This window comes from Podarcis erhardii (genome assembly GCF_964252035.2).
Source record: "Podarcis erhardii genome assembly, chromosome: 3".
NCBI lineage: Eukaryota > Metazoa > Chordata > Lepidosauria > Squamata > Lacertidae > Podarcis > Podarcis erhardii.
The window spans coordinates 4,406,847-4,429,832 of record NC_138507.1 but is presented as its reverse complement, the minus strand read 5'-3'; positions in this window follow the sequence as shown (position 1 = coordinate 4,429,832).

Genomic DNA, 22,986 nt, shown 5'->3' with positions numbered 1-22,986 from the left:
AATGGCTGTACTGGGGATCAAAGTCAGCTTTTATGACAAGAGAAAATGTTTTGCTATTTTATTTGTTACTTAAAATAAAAATTTAAAGTCCTGGCACTTTAAGTACAATATAATCTGAGAGTGTTTATGTTTTTCTTTCCTTCTATAAGATACACTTGATTACTTTAGTCTTTCTCCTTTTAAATAATCAAGGCCCTTTCTCTCTTTCTTCACATTATATTATAAAGCCCATTGCAATGCAGAAATGGAATTTTCACGCTTAAAAGCAATACAGCATTAGAAGTCTATAATCGGCATGGAAGGAAAATTGACAGAAGACCCCATGGTTTATTATGAGCTGTTCTTTTCTAGTATCTTTTTTCAAATAAAAAAATATAATGTGTGTGTTGGAGTTTCTCATGCATTCTCTTAAAAAATAATGGACACAATGATGAAATAAAATACTTCAACTGAGGCAAAACTCCTTTCAAAACTAGAAATGATTAACTGAGGAAGAAGGGATAAACTCTAAGATTTGAATCACATTTCAATCTAAAATATCCTGTTTTGACACATTATCGAAACAAGTGTGCTTTTAATTGCTTTAAAAATTTTTTTTACAAAGGAGACATAATAGTGGAATGCAGAGAAACTATATCACATCCATTCAATAAACGTAATAATAATACTTACAGTAGGGTTTATACAAGCCTTTTCATCTGGAAACTTTTTTACAAATGTTAACTAATAAACCCTTAAAATACCCCTGTGAGGTAGGAGAATGTGCGCAGAAAGAGCAAACTATTGCTACATCAAAGAAAATTGCATCAATTATTTAGCTTAATATTTTAATCACTCTTCGAAAGCAAGGCAGAATCTCATAATGATTTTTCCTATATGTGCCACATTGGAAGGTGTCACAACTATCCAGCAATCCTCATTTCTTAAAAGTCCTACGTATTTAAATTTGCTACATTTTCCTGTGATTTGCACCTGTTTAGAAATCATCCTTTACGCAGGCCAGTGAACTGGAAGACAGGGGCAAATAAAAAAATGTGCCCCTGTGGATCAGGGCTCCAGGGGAAAAACCCCACTTGGCCCAATCCAATAAGAATGATGACAGATGCACACTGATGCAGGTATCCATGCCCACTTAGCCCTTACAGGTGTGAGTTTGCCATATGGTAATGAGCCCCAGAAAAAATGCTCCTGTATCCTGCAATAGCATCAATAAATAAAAGGTCCTTTGGCAGCACCAATCACAAGTTTGTCCAGTAAGGATAACTGTTGTTGGCACCATAAAATAATTCAGTTTTGTACTGGATCACCTTCTGGATCACGGGCTTATCCTTGCGCATGGTGGACTAGCAGGCAGGCCACACTCGTCTCTTCCACAAAGTTACATGTGTCCCCAGATGGGAGATCTCAGTTCCTTTTAGCTGTCCCTGTTCTCTCCCTCAGTCCACCAGTTGAGATACAACAGGCACCCACTATCAGTACTTTCCAGAAATAACTGAAGTTATTTTTGTTCCAACAAGCTTTCCCAGTTGGTGTCCGCCGTAAGTTTCCATACTGTGTTGTTTTTAAACACATCTTCTGCTAATTTTGTAGCTGTTTTATAATATACTTTGCACATTGCCATGGAATATGATATGGAAGGTGACTAATAAACAGCAGCAGAAGTCCTAGGAGCTCTTCTCCATGTTTTGATGATGTTCAACCCAAATCACAGCTGTGTTGCAGACCCCTCATTTTGGGTTTTGCACACACATCTACCTCCTTGTCTGAGGTCAGTGGTATAGCACCAGTGTCAGTGGGATGTGAGAATCACAAGTGCAGTCTTCAAGCCTGGTCCTATAGGTATTAAGTTCACAGACAGCACTTCTTTGAGCTGCTTTAAAGCTTGGCATCGGGTCTGCTTACAGCTATAAAATTTTAAAGCCAATTAAAAGCCAGTTGCTAGGTAAGGGATCTAGAAAAAGCCAGAAGCAAAGGGGGCAGGAAAGTGGGGAAATGCAGGTTCTAAAATTATTCAATGATATCTTGAGCATTTAGTCTTGACTTTCGCTTTTGAATTGTTATTTAAAAATGAACTGCAAACAAACAAGCACTATTTCCAAGCATTCAGACTTTTCAGCTGCTACTTCCTCAGCTGCAATGGATAAAGTGCGAAAGGTTTTTAAGGACTCTTCTTTCTCATATATATTTGCCTGCTTAGAGGGAGAGAGAGACAAAGGGGGGAAATCATTACTTTCTCCTCCCCAGCTATAAAAGCCACGGGATGCTTTGGTCTGACAAATTTAAATTAGTGAAGTGTTTCTCCCACATGGGAGGCTGCCAGCCCTGGCTTGTGGTCAGAGATAAATTTTTCAGTGAATCTGTACCCAGGGTGATTAAGGGAAACCTCCTATTTTGTCCTCTGGCTATTGAACCGATAACAACACTGTTGCCTTTTGTTGATCCCCCAAAGGTTTCACGCCAGCAGGGAAAGAGAAGAGGAGAAGGTCAGAGAATTCACGGGGGCGATGGAGAGAGATGGCTGAACGGGCAGCGCTCTGTAGTGACTGTAGTGAACAACTGCTGCTTTCTAACATACCATTGCTTTCCTACATCAACTGCTAGAATTTAATTATGTCTGGGAGACTCCCTTCCCATGACGGGGAGGGGAAAGGAAGCCCTTTTGTGCTGCTGAGGCGCTGCTCTTCCAGTTAGCTGTAAGGAAGGAGGTCTATCGCCATGGCTCCGCATGGAGCCTCGTATAGCACTGTATTTACTGTTATAATCCCACAATGCCACTCTCTGTGACTAAAAGCAAATGTGGCTGGCATCTGACTGCACCAAAGCAATCGTAGCTATCCCAAGCAAAAGGACAAAAGAGGAAAAGTCTGAACACTTGCTCATTAATTATTTCATTGTTTTTCCTCCGCTCGCTTGCACTTTCGAAAGAAACGGATTTAAAAATAAATAAATCACAGTGTGCTTGTGGTTCAGCACAGAAATGAAATGAGATTTTAAAAGTTAAGAAAAGGTGTGGTTAGAATATTGTCTGTCATAATTGTTGGGAGGAAATTTTCACCCTTTATCAGTACCTCTCACTTTGAATATTTGTATATTATGTGTCAGGCATGCTATAGCACCTATGCTCCATAAGTGTGGTGGTCTTCCTGAAATGCAAGGCTGAAATTAGTAATTTGCCCATCCATTTTACAGTCTTACTAATCTGCTAGGCTGATATTATTATGCAAATTAGCCTTCCATAAGATGCTCGGGTTCTAAGGCCTGGTGTGCTCCCAGCATGCTGTGCACCATGGCGTGTGCCTGGCATAAAAACAGACTCACGCTGCACATGCTCTTTGAAATAAGTCCGGTTTTGTTTACTGAGGCATGCTATCCTGGGAGTAACCATAACTGATCACTGTGGGATTTGCATAGGAGTGCAATGGCAAGTGGCCTCACACAGGCTCTCGGATGGGTTTCCCCATCCCAGATTACAGGTAAAGGAGACTAGGTTTGTTCCAGGTGCCACATGACATGAACTACAAAGCCCCAAGCTTGCCAATTTTAGCTGTGCTCAGCCGAAGTCCAATTCAAATCAATAGGGCAAGTTAAACTTGTCTGATTTCAGGTCAAGCATGACTAACTTTAGTGGTAAAAAGACCAAAATACATAGAAAATATTTTAGGTATATGAGCTATGTGCTGAGGAATGAAAGAGAGAATAATATGTGTGTGTGTGTGTTTGCGCGCGTGCGCGTGCGTGCGCATCCCAAAATGCTTGAAAGAAAGACATATTTGATGCTATTTTTTTGACAAGTTGTCATGCTTCAATCTATATTAAGAGAAATATCTGACATGTCAGAACCGCCATCTCAATCTGTCTTGTTTGGGCAATGCCAGAACATACAGTAATCTCCATTGTCTGACCTATGAAATCTATTCTTTAAGGTCATGCAGCATGCCAGACACATTAACGCAAGCTGGTTTATTATATACCAGCATGTGTTCAACAAGGGTATTGGACAGGAAGCTACTGCAGACGTTGACTGGCCCCAATACCGAGATTGTGAGTCATGTTTAAGGTTTTGATCTTAATCCCATTTACTTGAGAGTAAACTCCATGGAACTCAGTGGGACTTACGTCTGAGAAAAGATGCATAGAATTGTGGTCACAAGTTATTTCTCTCATTGAATTTTAATATGGCTCCTACCCGGGTCAGCATTGCCCTAGTTCATAGCTGTCAACTTTTCCCTTTTTTAAGGGAAATTCCCTTATTCCGAATAGGATTCCTCACAAGAAAAGGGAAAAGTTGACAGCTATGCCCAAGCTAACAGATGGAAGGTGACAAACTGGGGAGGTGGCACAGCATGGGGTGCCCCCACCCCATGACCCCAGCAGCTAAGGAAAAAGCCACACTATCAGCATAATGTAAGAAAGAGGGTGGACTGTGTTTGTCTAGGAGCAGTAAAGGAACTCCAAATTATTTCTGTGTATTTCATTCAGCCAGCACTTCAAATGCAACATGAAAATCTTCCCACTTTTGCACTATTGACTTGTTATTAACTATTGACCATGAACAAGCATTCAGTGCCTTTCATTCTTAGACTTAGCATGTTGTTGTTGTTGTTGTTTAGTCGTTTAGTCGTGTCCGACTCTCCGTGACTCCATGGACCAGAGCACGCCAGGCACTTCTGTCTTCCACTGCCTCCCGCAGTTTGGTCAGACTCATGTTTGTAGCTTCGAAGACACTATCCAACCATCTTGTCCTCTGTCGTCCCCTTCTCCTTGTGCCCTCCATCTTTCCCAAAATCTGGGTCTTTTCCAAGGAGTCTTCTCTTCTCATGAGGTGGCCAAAGTATTGGAGCCTCAGCTTCATGATCTGTCCTTCCAGTGAGCACTCGGGGCTGATTTCCTTCAGAATGGATGTGTTTGATCTTCTTGCAGTCCATGGGACTCTCAAGAGTCTCCTCCAGCACCAGAATTCAAAAGCATCAATTCTTCGGCGATCAGCCTTCTTTATGGTCCAGCTCTCACTTCCATACATCACTACTGGGAAAACCATAGCTTTTACTATACGGACCTTTGTTGGCAAGGTGATGTCTCTACTTTTTAAGATGCTGTCTAGGTTTGTCATTGCTTTCCTCCCAAGAAGCAGGCGTCTCTTAATTTCGTGGCTGCTGTCACCATCTGAAGTGATCATGGAACCCAAGAAAGTAAAATCTCTCACTGCCTCCATTTCTGCTCCTTCTATTTGCCAGGAGGTGATGGGACCAGTGGCCATGATCTTCGTTTTTTTGATGTTGAGCTTCAGACCATATTTTGTGCTCTCCTCTTTCACCCTCAATAAAAGGTTCTTTAATTCCTCCTCACTTTCTGCCATCAAGGTTGTGTCATCTGCATATCTGAGGTTGTTGATATTTCTTCCAGCAATCTTAATTCCGGCTAGGGATTCATCCAGCCCAGCCTTTCGCATGATGAATTCTGCATGTAAGTTAAATAAGCAGGGAGACAAAATACAGCCTTGTCGTACTCCTTTCCCAATTTTGAACCAATCAGTTGTTCCTTATCCAGTTCTAACTGTAGCTTCTTGTCCCACATAGGGATTTCTCAGGAGACAGATGAGGTGATCAGGCACTCCCATTTCTTTAAGAACTTGCCAAAGTTTGCTGTGGTCGACACAGTCAATGAAGCAGCAGTAGATGTCTTTCTGGAACTCTCTAGCTTTCTCCATAATCCAGCGCATATTTGCAATTTGGTCTCAGGTTCCTCTGCCTCTTCTAAATCCAGCTTGCACTTCTGGGAGTTCTCGGTCCACATACTGCTTGAGCCTTCCTTGTAGAATTTTAAGCATAACCTTGCTAGCGTGTGAAATGAGTGCAATTGTGCGGTAGTTGGAGCATTCTTTGGCACTGCCCTTCTTTGGGATTGGGATGTAGACTGATCTTCTCCAATCCTCTGGCCACTGCTGAGTTTTCCAAACTTGCTGGCATATTGAGTGTAGCACCTTAACAGCATCATCTTTTAAAATTTTAAATAGTTCAGCTGGAATACCATCACTTCCACTGGCCTTGTTATTTGCAGTGCTTTCTAAGGCCCATTTGACTTAGCATAAGCTTACATAAAGGTAAAGGGACCCCTGACCGTTAGGTCCAGTCGCGGACGACTCTGGGGTTGCAGCGCTCATCTCGCTTTATTGGCTGAGGGAGCCGGCGTACAGCTTCTGGGTCATGTGGCCAGAATGACTAAGCCACTTCTGGCGAATCAGAGCAGTGCACGGAAACGCCGTTTACCTTCCCGCTGGAGCGGTACCTATTTATCTGCTTGCACTGCGTGCTTTCGAACTGCTAGGTTGGCAGGAGCAGGGACCAGGCAACGGGAGCTCACCCTGTTGTGGGGATTCGAACCGCTGACCTTCTGATCGGCAAGCCCTAGGCTCTGTGGTTTAACCCACAGCGCTACCTGCGTGACTTACATAGGGACACTCAAATACAGAGCCCGTGGTACTGGCCAGATGTCACTTCATAACTACCTTGTATGTCTCATTGGTGAATCATAATTAAATAGAAGCCTTTTCCTATTCGGTATTCCTTACTGTTGGTCTCAGCTGTGTGCGCAAGAGTGGAGGCTCCTTTTTCAACTCAATGCACGGTTGGCCAATAATAAAGGGGTTGCGTGATGATGAAGAGAAGGAGCCCAAGACAAAAGGAAAGTGTGGCTGCTCTTTTCACACACACAAGACACCCACACAACCAGTGGCGGAGCTTCATGCTCTGGCACTGGGGGGTGGAGAGCAGGCAGGGGCATAGCTGGTGCACGTCCTGGGGGCATGGTGCGCTGCCCGCAGGGGCGTGGCACCCAGCGTGGGGGGGCAACCACAATGGCACCCCACTGGGATCGTGCTGCTGGGGGTGGTGCGCTCCCCCTGCCCCCTCTTCCTCCGCCAGTGTACACAACACACACAGCCATGGGCAGATGCAGTCTATCCCTGACTCCCAACTGCTATAGAGAAACAGTGAGCAATGGCCATCACCATCTTACGAAATTTGTAGCATCTCTGAAATATCTGGCTCCTGCCTCCCTGTTTTTGATAAGGTGCTGTGCTGATAGGCACAAAGACAGACAGAGATGGACAGACAGACATGCAGCCGCCAACGCACACGTCAAACATCATACAGTGGTACCTCAGGTTACATATGCTTCAGGTTACAGACTCTGCTAACCCAGAAATAGTGCTTCAGGTTAAGAACTTTGCTTCAGGATGAGAACAGAAATCGTGCTCCGGTGGCGCGGCGGCAGCAGGAGGCCCCATTAGCTAAAGTGGTGCTTCAGGTTAAGAACATTTTTAGGTTAAGTACAGACCTCCGGAACGAATTAAGTACTTAACCTGAGGTACCACTGTACCTCTACCTGCTCATCAAATGATGAATATGATGAGCGCTGAGAAAGATCAATCTGCATCTCTTTTTTTATATATATTTTTTTATTATTATACATTTTATAAATTTCCATCCAATTATTCATTTAATCCGGCATACAACAAATTATAACTGTTTTTTGACTTCCTTCAGCGTCTCTGCATCTCAATTGAGGCGCCTGAAACTTTTCTGTCCAGCCCAGGATCAGGATCAAAATGGCTCCATCCCCACTGGTTCCCAGCACACTTGTGTCCAGTGGTGATGCAGTCGCACATTGCCACAAAACTGGAGAGTGCTTAGCAGGACAGATCAGGTCTTTGGGCCTGCGTTTCACCAATCTTGGTTTAAAGAGCAGATTGCAATTACTGGGAGCCCCCTCCCCCCATTTCATTTCTAGGTTGCACAGGCTACAATGTGCCAGCATCCGTTCCGTGGCTTAGACACAAACTTGTAACATGGGCCTCTTCCTGATGCCCCACAATCCCTTGAAAAACTGGATAACTGATGGATATGCTTTGACTATTCTTTGTACTTTTTGTTACTTAGGTTTCTGGCTGCCTGATTTATATTTGCAGTATGGCATGTATGTGTTAGAATTCAGGCTCGGTCAGAGGTATGTGCCTATCTATCCAGGCACCGGCTGAATTCTTTTAACCTCTCTCCGGCGACTCCCGGCAGGAAAAACACACGAGGTCCGTTCCGGCGATTTTCCACAGGCTGTGAGAAAAACACACCAACTGCTTCTCCTCCTCCCTGCTCCCTGCATATCCCCAGGGAGGGGAATCAGACTCAGACAGAAATGTAACTACATGCCTTTATTCCTGTCTTTAGCAGTCATACAGTAAAAGATGTCTGCTCTCTTCAACAAACAGAGAGAAACTCTAAACTCCACCCATGTACATCCTGTACAGGTCATATGACACACACTGAGCTCACATCCTGTGCTCAATAAGAATGGACTGCCCCTTTGTTTCCATGGCAACAGTCACAAACATCCTGTTTGGCTTTGCAGCCACAAGCATCTGACTGAGCTGCTAGAGCCTTTGCTTGCTGCAGCATTGCTGCTTTAGAATAACAGTATGTAGATCAATGAAATAAAAGTGCCTAGAAATCATGTATGCAGTGTCCCCTCTTCCTGAATTCTAGTCAGTAGTAGTAGTAGTAATAATAATAATAATAATAATAATAATAATAATAATAATATTTTATTTATACCCCGCCCATCTGGCTGGGTTTCCCCAGCTACTCTGGGCGGCTCCCAACAGAACAATAAAAACATGATCAAACATTAAAAACTTCCCTAAACAGGGCTGCCTTCAGATGTCTTCTAAAAGTCAGGTAGTTGTTTATTTCCTTGACATCTGATGGGAGGGCATTCCACAGGGAGGGCGCCACCACTGAGAAGGCCCTCTGCCTGGTTCCCTGTAACCTTGCTTCTTGCCCAAATCTTGCAGGATAAGGATACTCATACGACCCTGAAAGTGGCAAGGTTCCTGGTCGCTGTCCTTACCCAAAAGCGACGCCAAGGAGCACTACAAGCTAACTAAGGCGTAGTATGCCATTATATCTTATAGTATTTTATTGTTATAGTGGTGTTTTAGCGGCTGTTTTTCCCACGTGCACAAGTTGTTATTTATGTGTCGTTTTTACCTGTATGGGCCTATGGCCGTAAATAAAATTACTACTAACCTTGCTTCTCGTAGGGAGGGAACTGCCCGAAGGCCCTCGGGAGGAGGACCCCGGTGTCTGGGCTGGAGACGCTCCTTCAGGGATACTGGGCCTTTTAGGGCTTTCAAGGTCAGCACCAACACTTTGAATTGTGCTCGGAAACATTTTGCATGACTTTCTATGGGAAAGCGCGCCTTGGTTTTGGAACAGACTTTGGACTGAGCCTGAGAACCAAGGTACCACTGTAACTAAATATTGGAAGGAGCTCCCCCTGGGGCCATGTGTATTCTTGTGTATTCTGGAGAACGGTGGTCTAACTCACACATGTTCTGTGGGTTGCACATCTCTGCACCATCACAGACAGGTGCTGTGTGAAGAATGGTAACTGTGGGAAGGGTCCTGAGGGTCTGATTGAGAGGCTTGGAAGTGCCACACAGGGCCCCTAAGCCTGAGGTCTCTAACCCCTAGTACAAAGGGCCTTAAAATCCATAGTAACCAGGCTACTATATTCTGAGAGACTGCCCATAGATTGTGGTTTGCTTAGGAAGTAACTCAGTATTGGTAGCATATTGTCTGAGAATGGAGTCCATGACATTAGAGACCCCAGCTTTAATGTCACCAATGCTCCAAACCAGGGGTCAGCAGGGGTTAGCAGGAGGCTGGTCCACTGTCCCTCAGACCTTGTGGTGGGCCGGACTATATTCTGAAGAGAAAAAAAATGAACGAATTCCTATGCCCCACAAATAACCCAGAGATGCATTTTAAATAAAAGGGCACATTCTACTCATGTAAAAACACGCTGATTCCTGGACCAGCCGCGGGCCGGAAGGCAATTGGGCTGGATTCAGCCCCTGGGCCTTAGTTGCTCCAAACTGTGAGGTGTCTACAGCTGATAGGTTTATTCATTTTGGGTAGTAGATAGACAAAATAAGGACAAAATATTGGTGAATGGCAGATTTCCTTTTGGACATCTGTGGGAAATTCCTTCATGTGCTTATGTAGATCCTTCTTGTATTCTTCAGTGTACAGTACTCTGAGGATACACTGAGAAGACAACAATTAGAAAGTTTTCTCTCAATTTCCCATGAGGAGGAGTAAGATGATCCTGATCCTGGACAGAGTTGCGTATCTATTCTGTTTCTATATAGTTCAGGTTTTTTTGTGTGATTTTTAAAAATGTTGAAACTTACCTATGCTTCACGTACCTGGCACAGCATTGCAATGGTGAAGGTGCTGTGGAAACAGCCCACCTGTTCCCGAGTGCTTTTTAGAGATTGATTTCTTACAGTATGTGCTTTCATAGAAGACCAGCTAATTCATTCTTATGCACTCAGGTGCATTCAAGCAAAGCTTTGCCTGGGTTTTTTTCCCTGGCATGTGGAGAAAATGTAAGCACTCCCGCTGCTTGTAAGAAACCTCATGTACGTATGGTTGAGTTCCAATTTAGGTCATATAAACTCAAAATACTAAGAAGTTTATCTCTGGAATTCAGCTCTTTGAATGTTGAGCAGAAGCATGAGGAATACAAATGCATGCCTTAATAGAAGCTTCTTACTTTTCTAAAAAGCACATTAGACACATTTTACTGTACTTTTCTGTGCTGCCATATCATGAAGCATTGGCCAATGCCCCCACTCCCTGCATGTACAACTTGTTAAAAATTCTTGGAACAGATTTCATGGATATCACAATATGACTTTTGAGATTTTTTTCAAGGCTTTGATTTATATTTTAGTTATCAACAATTATTTGTTGTTGTGTGATTATTCTTCTGTTAAACTGGGGGTGGGGTGTAAACAAGCTCCTGGGAAAATATTGCCTCAGGGATGAGTCCATTTGGAACATATGGATCAGTCACAAGTTTACAACTACATGTTACATTGACCATGTGTATTTTATAATATATATATTTTTAGTTAGCAGCTGCAAGATCAGGACTGGGTGGTGGCGGCTGGGACAGAAGAGGTGTCAGGATAGAAAACGAAGCATGTGAAGCCAAAATAAGTGTTTAAAATAACATGTACTTTGGCCAGAAAACTCAAAATTAAGGACTAGCAACAAACTGCTTTATGCAAGTGGTATGAGAAGAAACCAGGAAGGACTACAGCTCGTTCTATTCTCAACCTGTCCTTTTACTATGGTATGTCTCCCTGCTATGAGTGCTTATTTCCCTGTCTCTAAGATCTGCAATGTGCTTGGTTCTTTTTGGTATTTAGATAAATTCCAGGCTGGTCTGAGGCCTGATTTTGTCACTGAAATAGCCTGCGTCATCCATGACTTTTACTGGGAGAGAGACATGGGGAGAATAGCTCATTGACTTCTCTCTTTAAAAAATAAATAAAAAATATTTATGCATTTTACATATCTTAGTACATCAGTTATACAATTGCCATTGTTTATCTCACAGTCTTTGACTTCCACATAAATATCTCTGCAGGGTCTTATTTAGTCCTTGTTAAACTCCATCTCCTTAATTACCACCCCTCCTCTGCTTATTTTAACTGCTGTTAATATATCTAACCCCACTTGGAAATTTATCTGATTGTTATATTTCTTTAAATATTTGCCAAAGTATTCCCACTCTTTTTTTTAATGTCCGACTCATCCGGGTTTCTTATCTTTACAGTCAACATTGCTAGCTCTGCGTACTCTATTAGCTTGTTTTGCCAATTTATTTTTGCGGGACTATTTTTGTCCTTCCACCTTTGGGCATAAATTGTTCTGGATGCTGTTACTGCGTACAGGAAAAAACTAAGTACTCTTTTTGAGAATTTCCCCCTCTATGGTACCTTGGTTCTCAAACTTAATCCATTCCGGGAGTCCATTCAACTCCCAAAACCAAGGTGTGGATTCTGATTGGCTGCAGGAGCTTTCTGCACTCAAGCAGAAGCTGCGTCGGACGTTTGGCTTCCGAAAAACATTCGCAAACCGGAACACTTACTTCTGGGTTTGCGGCATTCGGGGTCCGATTTGTTCGGCAACTAAGCCGTTCAGGGACCAAGGTTTCACTGTACTATACTCAAGAAGAATGTCTCTGCTTTCTTGGGAAATGAGACCCTTAACATCTTTTTTAGTTCTGAGTATATCATCTCCCAATACTCTTGGGCTTTCTTACAGCCCCACCACATGTGTATAAATGTTCTTTCAGTCTCATCACATTTCCAATATAAATTGGTTCCTTTTTTATACATTTTTACAAGTTTATTAAGGGTGAGGTGCCATCTAAATATCATCTTATGTAGGTTCTCTTTTAGCATGCCGAGAAGTTTATTTTTTTTTTTATAAATATTTATTAAAGTTTTTGAATATGAATACACAAATAATAAACAATCTTACTTCTGTCACAAACATAGTTTCATCACTTCTTTAGACTCCCTCGCATCTCCCGCTCCCATTTACATCGTTAAAAGGTTTTTCCAAACAAATTATCAACTTGTTTACAATCTCGTGTCCACTCATTCAAATATAATCTAGCAATTCTTCCAAAAAATTTTATATTTTCTTTAGTCTCACTTATCATCAAATAAATCTAATTTAGTGGTGGCCAATTTTTTATAATCTAGCATCCTTCTTAACATTCAACCAAATTACAATGTTTTTGTAGATACATCTTAAATTTCTTCCAGTCTTCCTCAATCTTCTCTTCTCCCAGGTCTCGGATTCTGCCAGTCATCTCGGCCAGTTGCATATAGTCCATCAGCTGCATCTGCCACTCTTCCAGTGTGGGTAGATCTTGAGTTTTCCAGTTTTTTGCGATGAGTATCCTTGCTGCCGTTGTTGCATACATAAAGAATGTTCGGTCCTTCTTTAGCACCTTCTGGCCGACAATACCCAGAAGGAAGGCCTCTGGTTTCTTGGTGAAGGTATACTTAAATACCTTTTTCAGCTCATTATATATCATTTCCCAGAAGGCCTTCACCTTAGGGCATGTCCACCAGAGGTGAAAGAATGTTCCTTCATTTTCTTTACATTTCCAACATTTATTATCAGACGAATGATATATTTTGGCAAGTTTAACTGGGGTCATGTACCATCTATATATCATTTTCATTACATTTTCCTTCAGAGCATTACATGCGGTGAAGTTCAGCCCAGTGGTCCACAACCTTTCCCAATCCTCAAACATAATGTTATGCCCAATGTCCTGCGCCCACTTTATCATAGCCAATTTAACCATTTCGTCTTGTGTATTCCATTTTAACAGCAAGTTATACATTCTAGATAGTACCTTAGTCTTTGGTTCTAACAATTCTGTTTCTAACTTCGATTTCTCCACCTGGAACCCTAACTTTTTGTCATTTTTAAAAACTTCTTTAATCTGAGCGTAATGTAACCAGTCTCGCACTTTATCCTTCATTTTCTCCAAACTCTGCAATTTCCAATTGTCTCCATCTTTTTCTAATATTTCCCAATATTTTGGCCATTTGGCCTCCATATTGGGTCTTTTTCGGGCCTTAGCTTCCAGAGGTGAAAGCCACCTTGGAGTTTTATTTTCCAGTAAGTCTTTATATTTTGTCCAGACGTTAAACACTGCTTTCCTGACAATATGGTTCTTAAAGGCCTTATTGATCTTAACTTTGTCATACCATAAGTATGCATGCCAACCAAAAGCATTATTAAAACCTTCCAGGTCCAGTACGTCAGTGTCTTCGAGAAGTAGCCAGTCTTTTAGCCAGCAGAAAGCTGCGGCTTCATAGTACAACTTTAAGTCTGGCAGGGCAAAGCCCCCTCTTTCTTTCGCATCTGTTAATATCTTAAACTTAATTCTGGGCTTTTTGCCCTGCCAGACAAATTTAGATATATCTTTCTGCCACTTCCGGAAGCACTCCGTTTTGTCCACAATCTGTAGTGTTTGAAACAAAAATAACATTTTTGGCAATACATTCATCTTAATAGCAGCAATTCGGCCTAACAAAGAAAGCTTCAGTTTTGTCCAACTATCCAAGTCTCTCTTAATTTCAGACCAACATTTTTCATAGTTATCCTTAAATAGACTCAGATTTTTTGCTGTTATATTTACCCCTAGGTACTTTACCTTCTTAACCATAGTTAGTTCTGTTTCTCTCTGAAACCGTTCTGACTCTGTATCTGTCAAATTTTTTCCCAGCACCTTGGTTTTCTGTTTGTTTAATTTAAATCCCGCCACCCGACCAAAGTCCTGAATCAATTGTAATACTCTTTTCGTACTAGATTCTGGCTCCTGCAGGGTCAAAACTAGGTCATCTGCAAAAGCTTTAAGTTTGTATTGTTTCGCTCCGACCTGAATCCCTTCCACCAACCGGTCCCCTCTGATCATGTTCAAGAGCACCTCCAGAACCGAGATAAATAACAGAGGGGAAATCGGGCAGCCTTGTCGTGTTCCTTTTTCAATTTTGAACTCTTCTGTAACCACATTGTTAACTATCAATTTGGCCTTTTGTTCTGAATATATTGCATCAATCCCATTCTCAAACCCCCGTCCCACTCCCATTTCTTTTAAGTTTCCCTTCATAAATTTCCAAGAAATATTATCAAAGGCCTTCTCCGCGTCTATAAAAATTAGCACTGCTTTTGTATTTATATCTGTTTGCAAAAGTTCCAAAATGTCAATAATGTTCCTTGTATTAGCAAACATGTGTCTACCTGGGAGAAAGCCTGCTTGGTCTTTATGAATTACCTCGTTTAAAACTCTTTTAAATCTACTTGCCAAAACATCTGCAAATATTTTGTAATCCACATTTAAAAGGGAGATGGGACGGTAGTTCTTAAGTTGTGTCTTTTCAGTTTCCAGTTTAGGTATCAATGTGATAAAGGCTTCCTTCCACGATTCCGGCGCCCTCTTCCCCTCCATAATTTCGTTACAGACCTCCATCATTGGTTGGATCAAATAGTCTTTTAATATCTTATAATACTTGGAAGTCAAGCCGTCTGGCCCTGGAGATTTGCCCAGTTGCATGTTCTGAATGGCTTGTTCAATCTCTTGTTGTGTTATTTTGTTGTTCAGGATTAATCTGTTTTTTTGTGACAACTTTGTTAGTCCATTTCTTTCCAAAAATTGTTTAATCTCAACCTCGTCTTGCGGCCCTTGAGTATATAATTTTTTGAAGTATCTCTGGAAGCACTTTCTAATTTCCATGGGGTTCTGAATATTTCTTCCTTCAATTTCTAGATTTGTAACTGTATTTAATTTTTGTCTCTTCTTCAACTGCCATGCAAGCAGTTTCCCACATTTATTCGCCGATTCAAAACTTTTTTGTTTCATTAATTTAATCTTCCACTCTATTTCCTGGTTTATCAATTTAGAATATTGTGCTTGGTATAGTTTAATTTCTCTCAGAATCGGCTGTGACTTCGGATTTGATCTTAATTTCTTCTCCAATTCTTTAATTTTCTGCAAGATCTTATCTTTCCTTTCATTTTGTGTCCTTTTCTTTACGACGTTCTGTTGTATCAAGAACCCCCTCATCACAGCTTTGCTTGCGTCCCAGATAGTTCTTTTTTCCACCGTAGTGTTCATATTTATCTCGAAGTAATCCTTCAGAGTTTTTTGGGCCTTCTTAATAATCTCCTGGTCTCTAAACAAGTTGTCATTCATCTTCCATCTAAAGGAACCGGTTGGCAATAGTGTCATGTCCATCTTCAGCGCATTATGGTCGGAGCAGGTCTTTGGGCAGATTTCCACTTTTCTAACCTTGGGTGCCAGACCTCTAGTTATCCATATTTGGTCGATTCTTGTCCAAGTCAGCTGGGCTTCAGAGAAGAATGTTCCCTCTCTTCCCAGGGGGTTCTTAGTTCTCCAAATGTCAATCCAGTCCATATTGTCTGTCATTTCAAAAAAAGTCTTTGGTAGTCTGCCGTCTTTTGTAACATTTTGGTTTTGTGACTTATCCATGTTAGTCGATACGACCCCATTCATATCTCCCATCATGATGATGTTGTTGTAGCATGCCGAGAAGTTTATTGTTGTTTTCCCCAATTTTTCTCAAGAGACCATATCTATGTTGTGTCCTAGGTCAATTGTCCATTGAACCAGAGAGCTCTTTGTCGTTTCTTCCTTAGTGTCCCACTCAACTCCTTGACTTCTCCATGGATTTTGATGCTATTGCCCATGGTGTTCTTCTGGAGCAACTTTGGGGGTGGTGATTGGAGGCACTGTCTTTTAATGTTTCTGCTCCTGTCTGTAGGGTCGCTACCAGAAAGTACTACTGGCAGACTGTTTCTCAGTCCATCACAATCAGGAGGGGCTGTGAAAGTGTCTAGAAGCAGTGATGGGCTGAATGGGGTCCAGTAAACTACTAAGGCCTTCTTGCACCTGTTGCAGTTTCCAGACCAGATACAAGGGCAGCCCACATAAAGTGTGTTAATCTTAACTACCCATAGCTCTGGTGCTTTCCTTTCATCTAAGGTGTACTGTTGAGTCGGAACCTGGTGTTTCTGCATCAGATATTAAACTGAAGGAGCAGGGGAATGTAACAGATGCAATGGACAGTAACATCAATTAAGGCATCAGTTACTGTTCATAATAAGAAAAACTCAGGTGCTCTAATTTTTATTTAACTATGTAATTTTTATATTTAGTGTTTGGAAGTGCCCTGATTTGAAATTTGTAAAATGTCAGCTGTACTGGAATGAGGCCCTATTATTTAGCATGTAGTGATACCAAGGTGCTGTGCTATTAATTTTTTTTATAAATAATGTAGAGTTAACATATCAACAATAAAAAAAAAAAAAATTCCTTCCAGTAGCACCTTAAAGACCAACTGAGTTAGTTCTAGGTATGAGCTTTCGTGTGCATGCACACTTCTTCAGATACACTGAAACAGAAGTCACCGGACCTTTCTATATAGTGAGAAGGTGGGGAGGGGTATTACTCAGAAGGGTGGTGGGAATGGGTGATTGGCAGATAGCTGCGATGAGCCTGTTGACGACTCTTAACGACTGCAATAGGTCTAACAGTGTATCTGAAGAAGTGTGCATGCACACGAAAGCTCATACCTAGAACTAACTCAGTTGGTCTTTAAGGTGCTACTGGAAGGAATTTTTTTTTTTTAAGGTGCTTTAAGGTGCTACTGGAAGGAATTTTTTTATTTTGTTTTGACCATGGCAGACCAACACGGCTACCTATCTGTAATATCAACAATAAAGTCATCTAAAGACATATTGTACACCAGACCTTAATTGGAAGGCTTATGCCAGGCTGGGATTTTTATGCAAAGAGATGACAGCTTTCTAGGAGAGATAATGGAATAGTTGAAAAATAGAGTTGAATTTATTGTAATGCAACTCAGGATGATTAAAAGCCTGTGCTTATTAGACACATAAAATGTATTACTGAATCATTTGGGGGACATATAATTTTCCAATTATTTATGCATCACAGTAATTAATGAGAGTAGGGATGGAGTCAATGATTCACTGTGTAATACATATGGTAGTTACCTGGGGACGAAAAATTACAGAGCTACCAATTATTTGCTTTAATGTTTTGGTAATTATGTCCTATGCCTAAGTTGATTTTTTATTTAATTCTATTTTTTAAAAGCTCAATTTTTTAACAATGAAACTGTTTTTCTTTTCAAGTGTCTCAATTAAGTCTTACATGGAGAAGGATATGACTCAAAATTTCAGCTTGATCATTTTTTTATTTTTGCTGGTAACCCAAGGAGTAATCCTCTCTGAGGTCTACGTGGTCCTTTCATTTACACAGCAAGCAGCCCTAAACTTTTATGCCCTGATCCAGCAAAGGTGGTCTGAGTGTGGATTCTGTATACAGTGGTACCTCAGGTTACAGAAGCTGCAGGTTACAGACTCTTCTGGTTACAGACTCCGCTAACCCAGAAATAGTACCTCGGGTTAAGAACTTTGCTTCAGGATGAGAACAGAAATTGTGTGGCGACGGCATGACGGCAGCAGGAGTCCCCATTAGCTAAAGTGGTGCTTCAGGTTAAGAACAGTTTCAGGTTAAGAATGGACCTCCAGAACAAATTAAGCTCTTAACCCAAGGTACCACTGTATATAGATTAGACAATGTGGATGTGGTTCAACAAACACAAACTATCCTCTGAGGATTCAGTCCCTGAATTCTGTACTAAGGTCAGCTGTAGAGCTGATGATAAAGAATGGCTCAACAAAATTTGACACAACTGACCTAGTCATTCAAGAAGAAATGGTTTTGGTGAAGCCCCCCACCTTTGTCTCATTGATTCCTTTTGTTGGTTCTCTAGCATTCGTACTTGGGAGAAGTCTCAATGAATTCAAATATAGCAATACAGTTTTCAACAAGCCTGCTTCAATTCCCTGTTAAGTGGCTTGCTTTGGTTACTTCCCTTCTTTGAATCTGTATTTAATTGAATAAAATGAGCTGCTGGAAGAAAGAGTCACCTATTCTTTAGACGTGTGCACATTTCCCCCATAGGTATTCAACCTGTGCTCATGGGATAGTATAACAAAATAGCAATTAAATAGTTAACTGTTGAAGGATTCCCTCAAAGGCAAAGAGGAGAAGAAAGTGGGAGCAGTGAGGCACAGTTGCACAGCCAACTTTCACAGGGCTTCTGGTGGGACAGGTCATGACACACACACAGTTTTGGGTTGTTTTATTGTTGTTTAGTCGTTTAGTCGTGTCCGGCTCTTCGTGACCCCACGGACCAGAGCATGCCAGGCACTCCTGTCTTCCACTGCCTCCTGCAGTTTGGTCAAACTCATGCTGGTAGCTTCGAGAACACTGTCCCACCATCTCGTCCTCCGTCGTCCCCTTCTCCTTGTGCCCTCCATCTTTCCCAACATCAGAGTCTTTTCCAGGGAGTCTCCTCTTCTCATGAGGTGGCCAAAGTCTTGGAGCCTCAGCTTCAGGATCTGTCCTTCCAGTGAGCACTCAGGGCTGATTTCCTTCAGAATGGAGAGGTTGGATCTTTTTGCAGTCCATGGGACTCCTCCAGCACCATAATTCAAAAGCATCTTGAATGGGGTTTTTTTCATGCTTTCCCCCCCAAAAAGCATTTTGAATGGGTTGTTTTAGCCTGCTTTTTTGTGCAAGCCTGGCATATCGGGGGGGGGGGGGCTGTGCACGCAGGTAAAGAAATATTTCCATATATGCTGACAAGAGATCTCGGGTTTCTAGAACTTATGTAGGGCAAGGAAGTACTAATTTAGGGAAGGAACGAATACAACATAGTGGAAAGACATCCCATCAAGCACCACCTAGCAGTGCAAACATGGGGGTAGAGTTCAACTGAAAGTGCTTGTGTGTGGGTGAACCTGCACAAAAATGCACACCCACAAAGCAGAGATCTGTGCAGCCCATCTGTGCATTAACACTCTGGTGTGCTACAGTCGAAGTTGAGGAAATGACACAGAGGAAAGAAGTAAGCTTCCTCCACCCAGCTGCCATTGCCCTAATTCCATTTTCCTCTTCTGGAGCACTTTTATGACTTTTTTTTAAATAAAAAAGGTCAGGCAATCCAGTCATGATTCCCCCGTATCACATTGTGTTGGGTCCTCAGGACCTGGGACCAGGGGAAAAGCTCCATCCAGGTGGAGTAAAAGCTAACACAATGCAAACATAGGGCTTCACATTCTCCCAATTTAGCATTTACTCTTATATCGAGAGATATAAAGAAGGATTTGATGTTTTGCCTGGCAAAAGGGCATTTATGCGCTTTTTAACTAAGAAAGTGATAAGTTCCCCTACCTTGGGAATTCAATTAACACTCTCAAACAAGTTGTAAGGGTGTTTGTAATTTGCTGATATTTATTTCTCAGCAAGGGGACACAGGTGGCGCTGTGGGTAAAACCTCAGTGCCTAGGACTTGCCGATCGCATGGTCGGCGGTTCGAATCCCCGCGGCAGGGTGAGCTCCCGTTGTTCGGTCCCAGCTCCTGCCCACCTAGCAGTTCGAAAGTACTCTTAAAGTGCAAGTAGATAAATAGGTACCGCTTTATAGCGGGAAGGTAAACGGCATTTCTGTGTGCGGCGCTGGTGCTGGCTCACCAGAGCAGCTTCGTCACGCTGGCCACGTGACCCGGAAGTGTCTTCGGACAGCGCTGGCCCCCGGCCTCTTGAGCGAGATGAGCACGCAACCCTAAAGTCGGTCACGACTGGCCCGTACGGGCAGGGGTACCTTTACCTTTTACTTCTCAGCAACAATGTGAAAATCACAGGCACCTTCCCCTTCCAAACCTTTATCTTAAACCCAATTCTTTCTCCAGCTTTTCCCCTCACCCAACTCTAGACTGCATCTTCCTGTTTCTTGTCAGCTCTCACAGTAAAGCTCTCCCCAGAGCTTGTTCTGGCAGGTGTGTCTGGGTCACGTGTTCCTTAATAAAAATACAACCAATGCTATTTGGGAGAGAGAATAAAATTCCCTTTTGCACATGCCCACCAGCCTCTTGCCAGCTTAAGCTTGGTGCTATTTAGAGAGGCATTTCTTTTTAATGAATGAGCTCAGAGTGCTAGAATTTCCCATGAAGATTCCCCCCCCCCCTTTAATTTTTGTAGCACATTCAGCAGATTATGTGGGTGGGATATGAATCAATAAAGCTCCCAGCTATACAAAGCCTTTGGGTGTGCAAGTCTGTGTTGAGATATTTGTTTGTTTGTTTATCCCAAACAGAACTAAAAATCTGAATAGGTTTTTATTCCTGCCAAGAAATAACAACATACCCGCCTCCCACAAATCCCTGCTGTGCTAGAAATCTACTGTATACTAAGCACTGTTTTTATTGCAAATATTCATGAGGAAACATTGTTGGTTTTAATGATGGAAGATTTTAGAGGGGCTTCTCCCTCCCTTTGCTTCAGCGTACTGCATTGTGAAAACCACAGTAAAGGCAAGATTATCAGGTACACCGGGAATGTTAGACGTTCCCTGATGAACTTCCATGTTGAAGGGGCAACACAGCCAGTGTGGTGTAGTGGGTAAGAGCGGAGGACTTGTAATCTGGTGAACCGGGTTCACGTCTCTGCTCCTCCACATGCAGCTGCTGGGTGACCTTGGGCCAGTCACACTTCTTTGAAGTCTCTCAGCCCCACTCACCCCACAGAGTGTTTGTTGTGGGGGAGGAAGGGAAAGGAGAATGTGAGCCGCTTTGAGACTCCTTAAAGGGAGTGAAAGGCGGGATATCAAATCCAAACTCTTCTTCTTCCACACAGTATCAGATGCTGGCATCATACAGCTTATCTATATTTTTATTATTGCATTTATATCCCACCTTTCCTCCAAACATCTTCTTCCCCTCCATGTTTTATCCTCACAAAAGCCTTGTGGGGTAAGTTCAGCTGAGAGACTGTGACTGGCCCAAGGTCATCCAGTGAGTTTCATGGTCTCCCAGACCCTCGTCCAGCACTCTGACCACTACACCACAGTAGCAGTGGGCTGCTGCATTCCTACTCAGCTTGTGGGCTTCTTAGTGGCCTGTAGTGGGAAGCTGATACTGGCAAGAATGGAGGCTTGGTTCCATCCTGCAGAACTTCATTAAATGGAATGGAACTGAGGATGCTGTCAGCAAAAACTATTAACTGTCTGTCTGTCCATCTGTCTATTTGTGTGGGTTATGAAAACTATCAAGGGGCCATTTTTTTAAAAAGAACCAAATAATTGCATAGCTAGGTCAGACCAAAGGATTATTCAGCCTGTCATTTCATCTGTAAACGAGGCCAGCTTGATTCTACTGGAAGACGTATAGGCAGATTGTGATGCAGGTGGTTACAGGAGCAGCCCATCCCATTTCTTTGCCTGAGAGGTCCTTGAGATCTTGCCAGAACCTGGAAGTCACAGCTGCTTCTTGCTTCTCCAGTGGCTGCAGTGGTGGGCAGTACAGCACAATTCAGCCATGTTTTTCTTTCTCTATTTTTAATGACCACCAGTGATGAGCCATGCATATCTCCATTGAGAAAAGGTTCCAGATGTGTGGGGCCACCACTGAGAAAGCCATGTCCTTAGTACTTGTCCACGGTAGGCCAGAGAGCAGGATCTTATACACTTGAGCTGGCTCATACAGGTGCGTGTGGTCTTTCAGATAATGTGGTCCCAAACCATTTAGGGCTTTAAAGGCCAAAGCTGGCCATGTAAGTGGTATGGAATAAGTGTGATATGATCCAAACACCCAATTCCCACAAGTGTTCAAGCTGCCGATTTCTGTACTAGTTGCAGTTAACAGCAGCCCATGTTGTAGTTTACTTAAAGCGACCTTATGTACTCATTACAGTTGTGTGGTTTGAACCAGGAACGGAACCCTTATGTTTCACCAGCTCAGCCTTCACTAACATGCGGTCCTCCAGGTGTGTTGGATTAAAACTCTCCCTCAGCCCCAGACAGCATGGCCATGGGCTTGGTGGGAGTTGTTGTCCAAAACATCTGGAAGGCACAAGAAGGCAAGTGTCTGGAAACAGGAAGGCAGGGAGCCACTGCTAAAGTTCTGCCCATGCTTTGCTTCCTCTTCAGATCTGCGCAAGCGAGGACTTCACTTCAGTATATGGGGCACAGCCAGTGGTGGGATGAAACAAAACTTGCTGGTGATTTTTTGTACTGGACTTTTTGCATATATATATATTTTTAAAAAAACACTGTTAAAATATTCACTTGTTTTATCGCTCTGTGTAGTTTCAGGAAAGAGAGAGAAAGAAAGTAGAGAGGAGAGGAAAGAATCCATATAGCTGCATGACCTTGTAGTGATCCAAGAATCTAGTTATGGTTCAGAATGCCACAGTGCTGTAACGGCGTTTCTCCTTCCCAACCCTTTTGCGCAGGTGCCTTCTGTAGTTGGCCCCATGACATTAGTAATTATAACAGGCTTTCATTCCACTGGCAGGCTACCCGAAAGCCCTGCAAGGACTAGTTCAGAGATACAGAAACACTGAGGAAACCAGGAGGAGGAGGAGGGGGCGGAAGACAGAGAGAGATTGCACCGAAGGGAGAAAAATATCATATTTGGATCTGAGCACTTGCTGC